The following is an 11,069-nucleotide window of genomic DNA, read 5'->3' as shown; positions in this document are numbered from 1 at the left end:
CGAATTCGACAATCGACTACTGTGGACTTCGACCGAAAACAGGAAGTAAATACAGGTATGTGAGCTGGCTGAATTAACATAATTTTTATTAATATATTTCACATCTACTGCAGTCAGATTGACCGTGGTCACTCTTAATAACACCACTCACATGGCTGTGCACTTGTGACAAATCAAGGATGTTAAGAGGCTAAAAGCAGGTTTAGAACTTGCCCCACTGAAGTCAACAGGGTGCGAATAAAAAAAAAAAAGTCGTTTTTGTCTGTACTGACAGCCCTCCAAATGTACAAAAAAATTAGCTCAATGTTAAAATTGACTGGAGTTCTCCTTTAATTAGACTAATTAAAATGAAAAATGTGTTAAAAACAGGCAAATTGAGTTTTAGAATGGTAGTAGAGTCTGGTGTTTACCTGCCAATATGTAATGAATTTAACATAGGGGTGTCTATACTTATGCCCCCTGTATTTTAAGGAAGAACGTATATTTTTTCATTTACAGTATTTACATTATTCATTCACAAAAGAAAATTGGTGCCCTTAAAGGTTGGATTTTTCCTTTATTAATTTTTTATTAAGGCATTAAAATCAATTTCCAAAAGAAGATTTTTTTTTTATTCCTCTTTAGCATGGGTTCATAAACTCACGAGCAGCACTGTACACTATGGCTATACTATAGGGATGGCTCAGGTTTCTTTATTTGTGAATAGTATTAATTATTCTTTATCCTCTCCAGTCTGACATTTTTTCTGAGGTGGTGGTGTCAGAAATGAGATGTTGACTGTTGTATGGCTAATGTCTGTGTGTTTTCATTTCCAGGAGTGTGTGCAGCAGCTTGACCTGAGAAATGATTTCTATCTCAATGGATGGACCAAATGTCAACTGGAAGTTTTTTTCAACGCTCCAACAGGAACATGCAGAGGCATTTGGGAAGTGCCCAGCTTATTGTGGTGGGAAGCTGTGGACTTCACACGCTCCACAATGCCTTCAAAGGTGGCTTCAGTGTCTGGCAGCTGGAGAAAGTGCTCAGAGCATTGCATACACTCTTTCATAATACCCCTGCTAGAAGAGAAGATTTCTGCACTTTGACCAAGACATCTGTGTTTCCCCTACCGTTCTGTGGGGATACATTTTCTATAAATGTCTTCATTTTCTTTTCTGACATAGCCTACTGCAGTTCTTGTTAAAACACACAAGACATGCAAAATCTGTGCATTTTGGGCACTTTTTGTGTGAAATCATATTTATTTTTTGTCCATCAAAAGTGTGCTTTCACTTTTAAGCATGAGCAGCGCAGCAAAAATAGACTCGGATCTGACCCATTATCTGTTCACCGATGATGACGATGCATTTCAGCCGGCTTTTTATTTCTCATCTCCATAAATAGTAGTAAAGCTAATCCAAGGGCTAGAAATCAATGAATTCTTTGCTAATACATCATGGAGAGCGCAGTTCGCACCGCTTTCTCCTTTCCACAAGCGTTTGCTCTCCCGTGGCGTCTGTCGTTGCTATGCAACAATGAACTTAGGCGCGCCTGTAAAAACGAGCGCGCCGCGTCGCTATTATGAGCTAATATCCAACATATTTCCATATGTGGCTCTTTCCTCCTTTCTTATCAACAAGTGGATTTACAGCCACCACAGCAGCAGCACCGCCGGTCGCCATGTCTCAGCGCTTTTATGAAGAGGACGCAACTGCACGCGCTTTGGGCATGCACGCGCATCCCCGGTTTGAGAAAACCTGGTACCGTGGCGTGACGTTTAAAAAGAAATTGGGGGGGGTTCTTGACCACTATTTCAAGGACAATTAGGAAGAAAACGAATAAAAAGCTTTTATGTAACTCAAATATTAGATATTTTTTCAACAAATATGCCTTTTTATTTTATTTTATTTTTACAATTATTCCATAATTTAATGAGGGCCCAGTTCTGGGCCCCCCTCCCTACCCTGGGCCCGGGACAACAGACCCGTTTGTCCCCCCCTGTCGGCGGGCCTGCCTGTAGCCAACCTGTATTAAACGCTCTCACAATTAAATAAATAATATTCAGCATCAAACCTTCTATAGCCTACTTATCGTTCTCTCTTGGGTTGGGCTAATCCAAAAAAGGTGAAAACAAGGGGGGGTGTTCTGAACGACAAAACTGATGAAATGAACGTGGCAAAAAATCGATCAATCAGAATCTTGGTCGAACCAGAACGTATCGACCAATTAATCAACTAATCGACTGGGGCAGTACAGCCCTACTACCCTTTGTTGCCTCAACTTATGAGGCCTTATAGAGACAATGGCCACTTGTCTGCTAGGTAAAGATACTTTTAACATAAAGCTCAATGCTGCTCGTGTGGTCATTGAGCATGCATTTGGCATTCTAAAATGTAAGTTTAGGAGGCTCCATTGCCTGCAAATGAAAAGCATTTCCAATATCAGTTCAGCAGTCTCAGCCTGCTGCATTTTGCATAATCTTAGTTTAGAGCCCAGTGCTCAAGTTGTTGTGGTAGATGATGGTGTTGATGATGAACCCCACAACACTAATGCATGTCATTATAGAGACCAGATTTGTGGCCAGATCTAACTTGTATGTGTATACTAAACATACAAAAGTAAAGATTTGAATGTACAGAAATATTCAACAAATGATAAAAAAACAGATTTTGTGTTGAAATAAAGAAATTTATTTTATTGAACAAAATTAGTTTGTCATTAGAAATTGTGTTCTTTGGGAACATAAAAAAAATTCATATTGGACATTTTAGGGAAAGGTGTAAATCAAAAGAGAAAACATCTTTACCCTATCATTTTATTGAGGTTAATGTGGGTTCTGTAATAGATGCATAATTTGCTCTTGTCTTTTTACCATTTTCTTCAGCACCTCCACAATTGTTTCCAAGCTGGTCACCATCTTTTTTTCGAAGGACCTTCTCCGCCTCTCCTTAAGTTGCCACCATCTCTCCAGATCTGGCCTTACCAGGGACTCAAGCACAGCAGTCCTTCTCTCTGCATGCTCTCTGTAAGCCTCCAGAAATTGTAAGGGTTGTGGTCCTCTTTGCCTGCTTGTGATGTTTGTATTTTGTATGGTAGAGGTTCCTGGCTGTTCATCCATACTAGCACCTGCTGGCTGGTCTTGAAGAGAAGATGTTGTGGGCCTGCTTTTGGAGGAGGTCTCTTCCAAACCCAGAGGTGTGGATTGAATGGTGCCAGGTGGTGCAGTACTGATCCCCGATGACCCAAATAACTCATCCATTAGCTGGTGGGGGTGGATTTCAAATGTAAAATGAAAATGACCAATGTTTCAGTCTTGTAAGACATGACAATGTTATTTCAGAAACATAAAGTAAAGCAGTCTTCAACTTACTGTATAGTACTCCCAGGTGATCTTCCCCTCCCCAGTTGCACGGCGCCTGTCTTTTACTCTCTTATAAGTGGTTAACATGTTTGCTAGTTTTTTTCCCTGAATTTTCTCACTTGACAAGTTGTAGGCCTTTTGTGAGAATAAGTTTTGTATTTTTTTATAGAACACCATTTTGTTCCTAAAATAAAGTTGCTGGTGAGTTTTTGTAAGGTCCAGTAGAAATAGTGTCATTTGATGTGTTATTTCTGTAAAATGGAGGGGATAAGGAGAGAAATAGATTATTAACACTACAAACAAAACAAAGAAAATTATGTAATTTAACCACAGTATTGACATTTATCTTCCTTACAGTATTTGATGCAATACCTTGAGATTCATGCCTGACTGACTAGAAGGAGGGGGATGAAGGTTGAATGGATGCTGAAGGGTTTCCACACACTGCACCAGTTTGCAGAGTGGCAGGCAGTGGGTCCTTGACAGTGGAGGTAAGTAGTACAGGGGCCTACTGGTAGTAATGGGGTACTGGCTGGTTGATGGTGGAGGTGGTACAGGGGGCCTACTGGTAGTAATGGGGTACTGGCTGGTTGATGGTGGAGGTGGTACAGGGGGCCTACTGGTAGTAATGGGGTACTGGCTGGTTGATGGTGGTACAGGGGTCCTAGTTGTAGTAATGGGGTACTGGTTGGTTGATGGTGGAGGTGGTACAGGGGGCCTAGTTGTAGTAATGGGGTACTGGCTGGTTGATGGTGGAGGTTGTACAGGGGGCCTAGTTGTAGTAATGGGGTACTGGCTGGTTGATGGTGGAGGTGGTACAGGGGGCCTAGTTGTAGTAATGGGGTACTGGCTGGTTGATGGTGGAGGTTGTACAGGGGGCCTAGTTGTAGTAATGGGGTACTGGCTGGTTGATGGTGGAGGTGGTACAGGGGGCCTAGTTGTAGTAATGGGGTACTGGCTGGTTGATGGTGGAGGTGGTACAGGGGGCCTAGTTGTAGTAATGGGGTACTGGCTGGTTGATGGTGGAGGTGGTACAAGGGGCCTAGTTGTAGTAATGGGGCACTGGCTGGTTGATGGTGGTTTCACAAAACTGAGGTTTAGAGGTACCGGCGACCTAGTGAAGGTAGTGAGACATGGAATAGAAGGTTGGTGGAGCTTTGCAGCACAAGCTTGGCCATTGAGGAGAGCTGTTTGGAGAGAAGATTGTAGATGTGGTCAGTGTCACTCAAGAAATATTTCCAGTATATTCTTGTTCATTAAAGTTGGGGTATGTGATTTGCAAAACGTCCAGCAGATTTTGAAAATACACAACTCAAAAGCTCCTACCTTCTTTCCTCCAACGCTGGCCCTGACTCGCTCGAGGGGGATGGGGGAGGCTGTTTGATTGACGCACTTACTGTCAAATGATTCTAGGTGGTCTTGGAAATGATTGGCTGGAGTTTTTCGAGTCCTGCCCGTTCCACAGACGATTAAATTGCTTACCGTAAAACTTCAAATAATAGCCCGGGCTTTTATTTTCCCAAATCGTCGAACTGCACCGGCTTGTATTTGAGACAGGCGTCTATATGAGACCGGCCTCTATATGAGACCGGCCTTTATAATTTAGTGTTGAGATGTTGTTCATTGAGTGTAAGCCTAGAGTCTCTAATCTCTAAAAATCTCCAAATGCTCCACGTGAAACTGCAATCTTCCGACCTTTTACTATCGTGTCTGTCAATTGATTTTGATTAATATGCGCGAGGGAGAGAGAGCAAGACAGCGCTTGTGTTGTTTGAAGACGTGAGAGTGCGCGTGTGCGGCCGGGGCGCTCTCTCTCTCTCTCTGCTCGTTATGCGCCCTGTCAAGCGCAGCAGTCATTCTATTCTACATCACTCGCCGATCAAAAAAGGCTTTGGCGGGACACAAATTTGCTTTTTCGGCCGTCAAAAAGCGGACGATCTGACGGGTTTTAGAAATACAACCCGAAACTAAAAAACACACCCGGCCTCTATTTGAGACCGGCCTTTATTTACCCAAACCTGCAACCACACCAGGCGTGTAAAAGAGACAGGCGTCTATTTAGGACTCGGCTATTATTTTAAGTTTTACGGTAATTTTCATTTCAGTGCTATAAGTGGGTTAGGAAAAGGATTTCAAGTGATTTTGAAAATAAAAAAAAATAAAAAAAATCACATTCCCCACCTTTAACCCTCTGGGGCTGGCCGGCGCGCCGGCGCGACGAGCTCGATTTTTTCCTTATCAGTGCAAAAGAGAATCAAATTACTCTGTTGATTTTGATCTTACATATAAGTGTTGTACATCATTAGATCCTGTTAAGTGTCTATTTTTTTTGTGGGTACTCACAATAAAAACAAAGTGTTGTGCTTTTCGTCAAATAAAGAAAAATAAACATGATGCGCGTTTTGCCTTCTCTTTGTCAGTAAAGTCCATTCTGAAACGCGTCCGAAAAATGAACTGTAACTCTGTCAATACAATTGGTCTGTTTCCTCTGTGTTCAGGGTGCTCTTGCGTACACTTTTCACCAGGTGCCCGACTTTCACTAACAGCCTATTAATGTTGTCGTGCTCGTTAACGGCGTCTTTGATCGCCAGCTGAAGCATGTGAATGGGGCATCTCACAGACTGATCTCATGAAATGGCGTATGTATGACACGCCAATTCGTATTTCCATTTTTGGCGTGCTATCAACACGCATAATCGCTTTTCAGCGTGTTTATCAACGCCTTTGACTTAACGTTATATTACTGTATTATGTACATATAAATATATGACCTACCCCAACCCCGTCCCTAAACCTACCCGTCACTGGGGTTAATACCATTTATGAGTCTTCTCCTACCATCCTAGGAAAAGAAATATCGCTCCACAGATGTAGAATATAGATTTTGCTTCGTTTCGCTCGGACATTTAACGGCGTACACATACACGCGGAATCACTCGGACGTTTAATGGCGTAGACATACACGCAAAAGATTTCGGCGTGGACATACACGCGGATAGCTCAAAATGCGTATAGATAACACGCCACTTGAATTGAAAGTGGCGTGTATGTTTACGCAAAGTCATGATGTCATGTTGCATCTCAGATGTAAATTTGACACAGTAAAGTACTGATTTATCATAGTTTCTACATTAGTGGTTATCACTTCCACATGGACTTGCGAGGGCGCAGGTGGTCCCTCATCCTCCTCTTCATGTTCTGCGCTGCTACTGGCATCTGCGGTCACTTCACCCTCTGCCTCCTCTTCAGTGCCAGGGAGGAGGTTAAACGCCTTGATCATGTTGCTGGCACTGTCAGTGACAACCCGAATCACACGTCGTTGCACGTTCCAATATTTCAGTACACTTTCATACTTCTGATAAATACGATCTGCGGTGTGGTGCCCCCGGAACATCTCATCATTGAAACTGGCCACGATGCCAAGGAAGCTGTGCCCTCTTCTACTGGTCCAAATGTCCGCTGACAGAACGAGCCCATCACAATTTTGCAGTAGGTCTTGCAGTTTGGCTTCCATCTCTTCCAGGGCATGTGGCATGAGCGTGTCCCGTACGGTGTTGTAACATGGGGGTGTGTAGCCCGGTTGAGCGGCGCTGGCGAAGTGTTGCATCCCTTCGCGTTCTCCTTTACTCAGCGGTTCATAGTCCATGTAAATCATTTTAAAAAATGCTACATCCAGCTCTCTTTTTCTCTCCCTTGTTATGGTTGGGCCTTTGCGTGCAGTAAAGAAACTGCTCCTCCTCTCGCTCTATCAAATACAAATTCACGGACGACACAAATTAAATAAAACGAACCATTAGGCCTACTTGAATGACAAAACGAATTTGTTTTAATATTACGCTATATTTACTTTACACTTTTGTTACAAATGACCGTATTCAACTTGCTAACCTTTTGTTTTCTCCCCAGCGTGTTCACGTAGCACACTTTCGTGTTTTCGAGAGATGTGTCTTTTTAGATTCCAAAATGAATCTTTACTGACTGAAACGATGTCTCCACATTCTTTTTCTTGTACCACATAATCATTGTTAGTTAGTTTTATATTAATACTACACCTGTATGACTTCTCATTTTCCTTTTTGAAGTACTTTTTGAACTCCATTATTGAGCCCTACTTTTGATGACTGTAGTAGACACAGATGGATTCTGGGTCAGGCTTGACTGAGCATGCTTCAGACTCGTGGTGTGAGCGGAGCGAAATTGGAGCGGGAAATAGGGCGACGCTCCGTCCTTTTAAAAATGCCGCTCTGCCCAAGATCCGCCCGCTTGCGCTCCCCGCTCGCTCCCGCTCCACTCCGCTCACATGCTCTGGCTGTATGTCTCAAATTATATCATGTCTCATCTTTCTGTGCGCACACACCCAACCAGAAGCGTGCAGCCATAGACCCCTATACAGCGCGCGAGTAATGAATTGAGCTCTGTTTCGTGTCTGAATGGACAAATACACACAACATTATGTTTAAATGTCCGTTTTGGAGAGTATTTACGTAAAATATGTCGGTTATGTCTTAAACAGAGTTGTCATCCAGTCTCTTTGGTAGAGAGAGAGAGAGAGAGCGAGAGAGACGAGGAAAACAAACAAGCATGTTAATGGAAATTATCGCGGCCGGAAAAATTATCGAGGTCATTTTTTTTATTCTGCGATTAATTGATTTATTGACTTTTGCGACAGGCCTAATCCAGATTAATGACAGCTAGCCGTGAGCCGTGGCTAACAGCTGGCAAGCTACCAGCTGTTAGCCACTTAGCTAGCTAACAACTCGCTACCTAGTCAAAGCAAACTACCACCAAAATCATACATTTGAATTTTTTTTTTAGAATACTTACATTTCCCAAGATTAAATATAAATCCTTGGTGGCCAGGTGCCGCACTTTTACGTATTTTACCCATCCAGCCACAGCATAGTGATATGCATCGGTACTTTGGAAAGCCTTCAAGTGATCCCCACTGTATGGGGAGGGGTTATGCACAAGATATATGTATATATATATATATTATGGAAGGCAAATTGGGGCAAGTCTGGGGCAGATAATAATGGACAAAAGAAAACTGGGTAACAAAAAAGGATCGGAGCCTAAAATTAAAATTTTCTCCAGGTATCTCTCTCTCTCTCATTTAAATGGGCAGTTTGGGCGGCCATACCGGGCGAGATCGGTCGTAAATATGGTGGCGTTCTATTAGGTTGTGACGTAGGTGGCATCTATGAATACGCAGCTCTTAAATTTTTTAATAAATTTGTTGATGTTTGTAACCACGCCCAAAAAAATCACTATGGTCCGTTGTAATTTGTTTGTTAGGCAAATCTTTGGTGATACAGATTCTGACAGTGAGCCAGAGGGTGGTATAAAGAGGAGATACCACAATCTCTCCACTTGTCTACTGCCACCTATTCCTCCACCTACTCCTGACATGCCATCAACTGAAACCTGCCAGACTTATGGTGCGTTCACGTGCTATGGAAAATATGATATTTTCCACTTGTGAACTGGTATTTACCAGTGTGTTGCGTTCAAGTGCTTTTGTTGTCGTAATGTGGTAAAAACGATGGAGATCCAGACCTGTTATTTAGCTAAAACTATTTTAGATTGCTTAAGTCACACTCTTAAAACAAATGTGTTGAAAACAACACAACATGTGACGTTTTCAACACATGCTCTGAGTGTGCTCAGGGACAACACATATTGTGTTAAAATACAACACAGAATATGTGTTGTGAAAACACACAGACAAATGTGTTACTTTAGTTAACACATTAATGTGTCCTTTTTGTATACATCTAACACAACTGTGTGTTAGTTTTTTTTTATTATAAAATATTATTGAAAAAGCTAGATCAGAATACAATATGTACAGTTATAATGAAATTACACTGAAGCATTGAATACGGTTCACATACTGTGTTTATTTTGCATTTTTTTTCTGGTTTTGACATGAAATTCATACTGTTAAAAATACTGATGACAAAAAAATAAGCATTTCAAAACATGAATCATACAAAACATTCATCAGACATTTTAAATAACAACATACATCAAATATTATAGCATACATGTGGGCAGCAAAAGTAGCAACATAGTCCGTTAGATTTAAACTGCTCTGATGAACGTCCTGTGTTTCAGACATTTCGACATTCTCTCCTAGATTATTTGTTCTGCTTTCATCAATTTGACAGAATACATCTGTTTTTTTCAGTGTGTCCTGACTCTACGGTAGGGCCTGAATTAGAGTGAGCTCTGCTAAGATGTTTAGAAAATGAATTAAAACTATATGTTCTGGGGCAACCATTTGATTACAGATTAATGTTAGGTTTTGGCTATCATGTACTTCCCTTAAATGCCAAATCAACTGTTTTGTTTGGACAAAAATATTTTGCAAGCACTTTGGACAGGTATACATGGTCTGTTTCAATTAGGCACGAGACTGCAATTTGGCAATCAATTCCATAACCTTTGATCGTTTGCAAGTGGACTGGGACAAAGGCAGGTCATATACATACTCAAAAAATTAGAAAACTGAAGAAAGTTGGCATGGATATTGAAGATTACACAGCCAGTAGAATTTGAAAAGTTTGTCAACAGCACAAGTGAGGTTTTCAACATCAAGTGGAAAAGCAAAAGAATCATTCTTTGCCACAATTACATACTGGGCTTCATGTCCTGGAGAGCCGATGGAAACCAGCTGTGGCTGCGTTGACTTCAGAGACCCGTTCATGCCTTCTTGAAGCAAAGACGTCACAATGGTACCAGCCTATAGAAATGAACAGTGGTGGTAAGTAACGAAGTAAAAATACTTCGTTACTTTACTTAAGTATTTTTTTCGGGGATCTGTACTTTACTTGAGTATGTTTTATTTGCATCTACTTTCACTCTTACTCCACTACTATATTAAAGAAAAAAATTACTTTTTACTCCGATACATTTCCCCATGCCCGCTCCGAGTATTTACTACATTTGGCTTTCCAAAACCAATGAAAAACGTGGTTTTCTTTAAAAAAAATTAAGTATGCACGCGCGACGCGCCCGCGTTCTTTGCCAGCATACTGTAGTATGCTCACAGGCACAGCAGTCAGTTCAATTCAGTTCGCCATCGCCAGTTCTGTGGAAGATGACAACCGAAGAAACAGTGGCAGCTCTCAGCAGAAATGATGATCCCGAGATTCCCGACAGGGATCATCACCCATGGCCATATCTCAAAGATATGTTTGAATTTATAGAATTAAAGGGAGATTCGTATCGGCTGAAATGTCTACTTTGCCTGCCACGGGTGAATCAAATTTCAGCATTCAAAAATTCACCCTCGAATCTGAAAAAACATATTGAGGTGAGTTGACGTTAATTTTGTTTCTATAATGTTAGCCAAGTGATTTCATATTGAAACGTGCCTTGTAAACAGCTAATAACGCTAGTCAAGTTAACGTTAGCTAACGCACACTGTCGTGGGCATAGGGGTGGGGGATAGACTTGGAAAAGCAGGTTTGCCGTTTGCTCCGTGTTTCCCAAACTTTTTTCTTTCGCGCCACACTAAACTATGAAAACATCTCTCTGCACACCACCATGACATTAAACAGATCGAAAGTGTAAGTAAATGTAGTAAATACAGGTAGTAATAAAGCATTTAGTTGTGGTCACTGCCTGGTCAGTTAACTATTTTGCGAGCTCGTCTAAACTGAGGACTATTCATGCCTTGTAAAAGATTTATAAAGGAGATTTAAAGATTTAAAATCTTCTAAAC

The 11,069-nt window shown here is 41.5% G+C and overlaps 1 long non-coding RNA gene across 1 annotated transcript; it reads right to left on the bottom strand.

Annotated features, from left to right (window-relative positions):
• Positions 1-2,871: 2,871 nt before the first annotated feature.
• Positions 2,872-3,841, bottom strand: LOC130101248 (uncharacterized). The gene is made up of 3 exons (XR_008808962.1): positions 3,713-3,841; positions 3,350-3,591; positions 2,872-3,241 (listed from the first exon to the last, which is right to left on the bottom strand). It is a non-coding gene; the product is annotated as an uncharacterized LOC130101248 (long non-coding RNA).
• Positions 3,842-11,069: the final 7,228 nt, after the last annotated feature.

The sequence above is a fragment of the Rhinichthys klamathensis genome, unplaced genomic scaffold, assembly GCF_029890125.1.
Source record: "Rhinichthys klamathensis goyatoka isolate OS25496 unplaced genomic scaffold, OSU_Roscu_1.1 h1tg000011l_1, whole genome shotgun sequence".
Lineage (NCBI taxonomy): Eukaryota > Metazoa > Chordata > Actinopteri > Cypriniformes > Leuciscidae > Rhinichthys > Rhinichthys klamathensis.
This window is presented reverse-complemented; position numbering and strand designations above follow the sequence as displayed.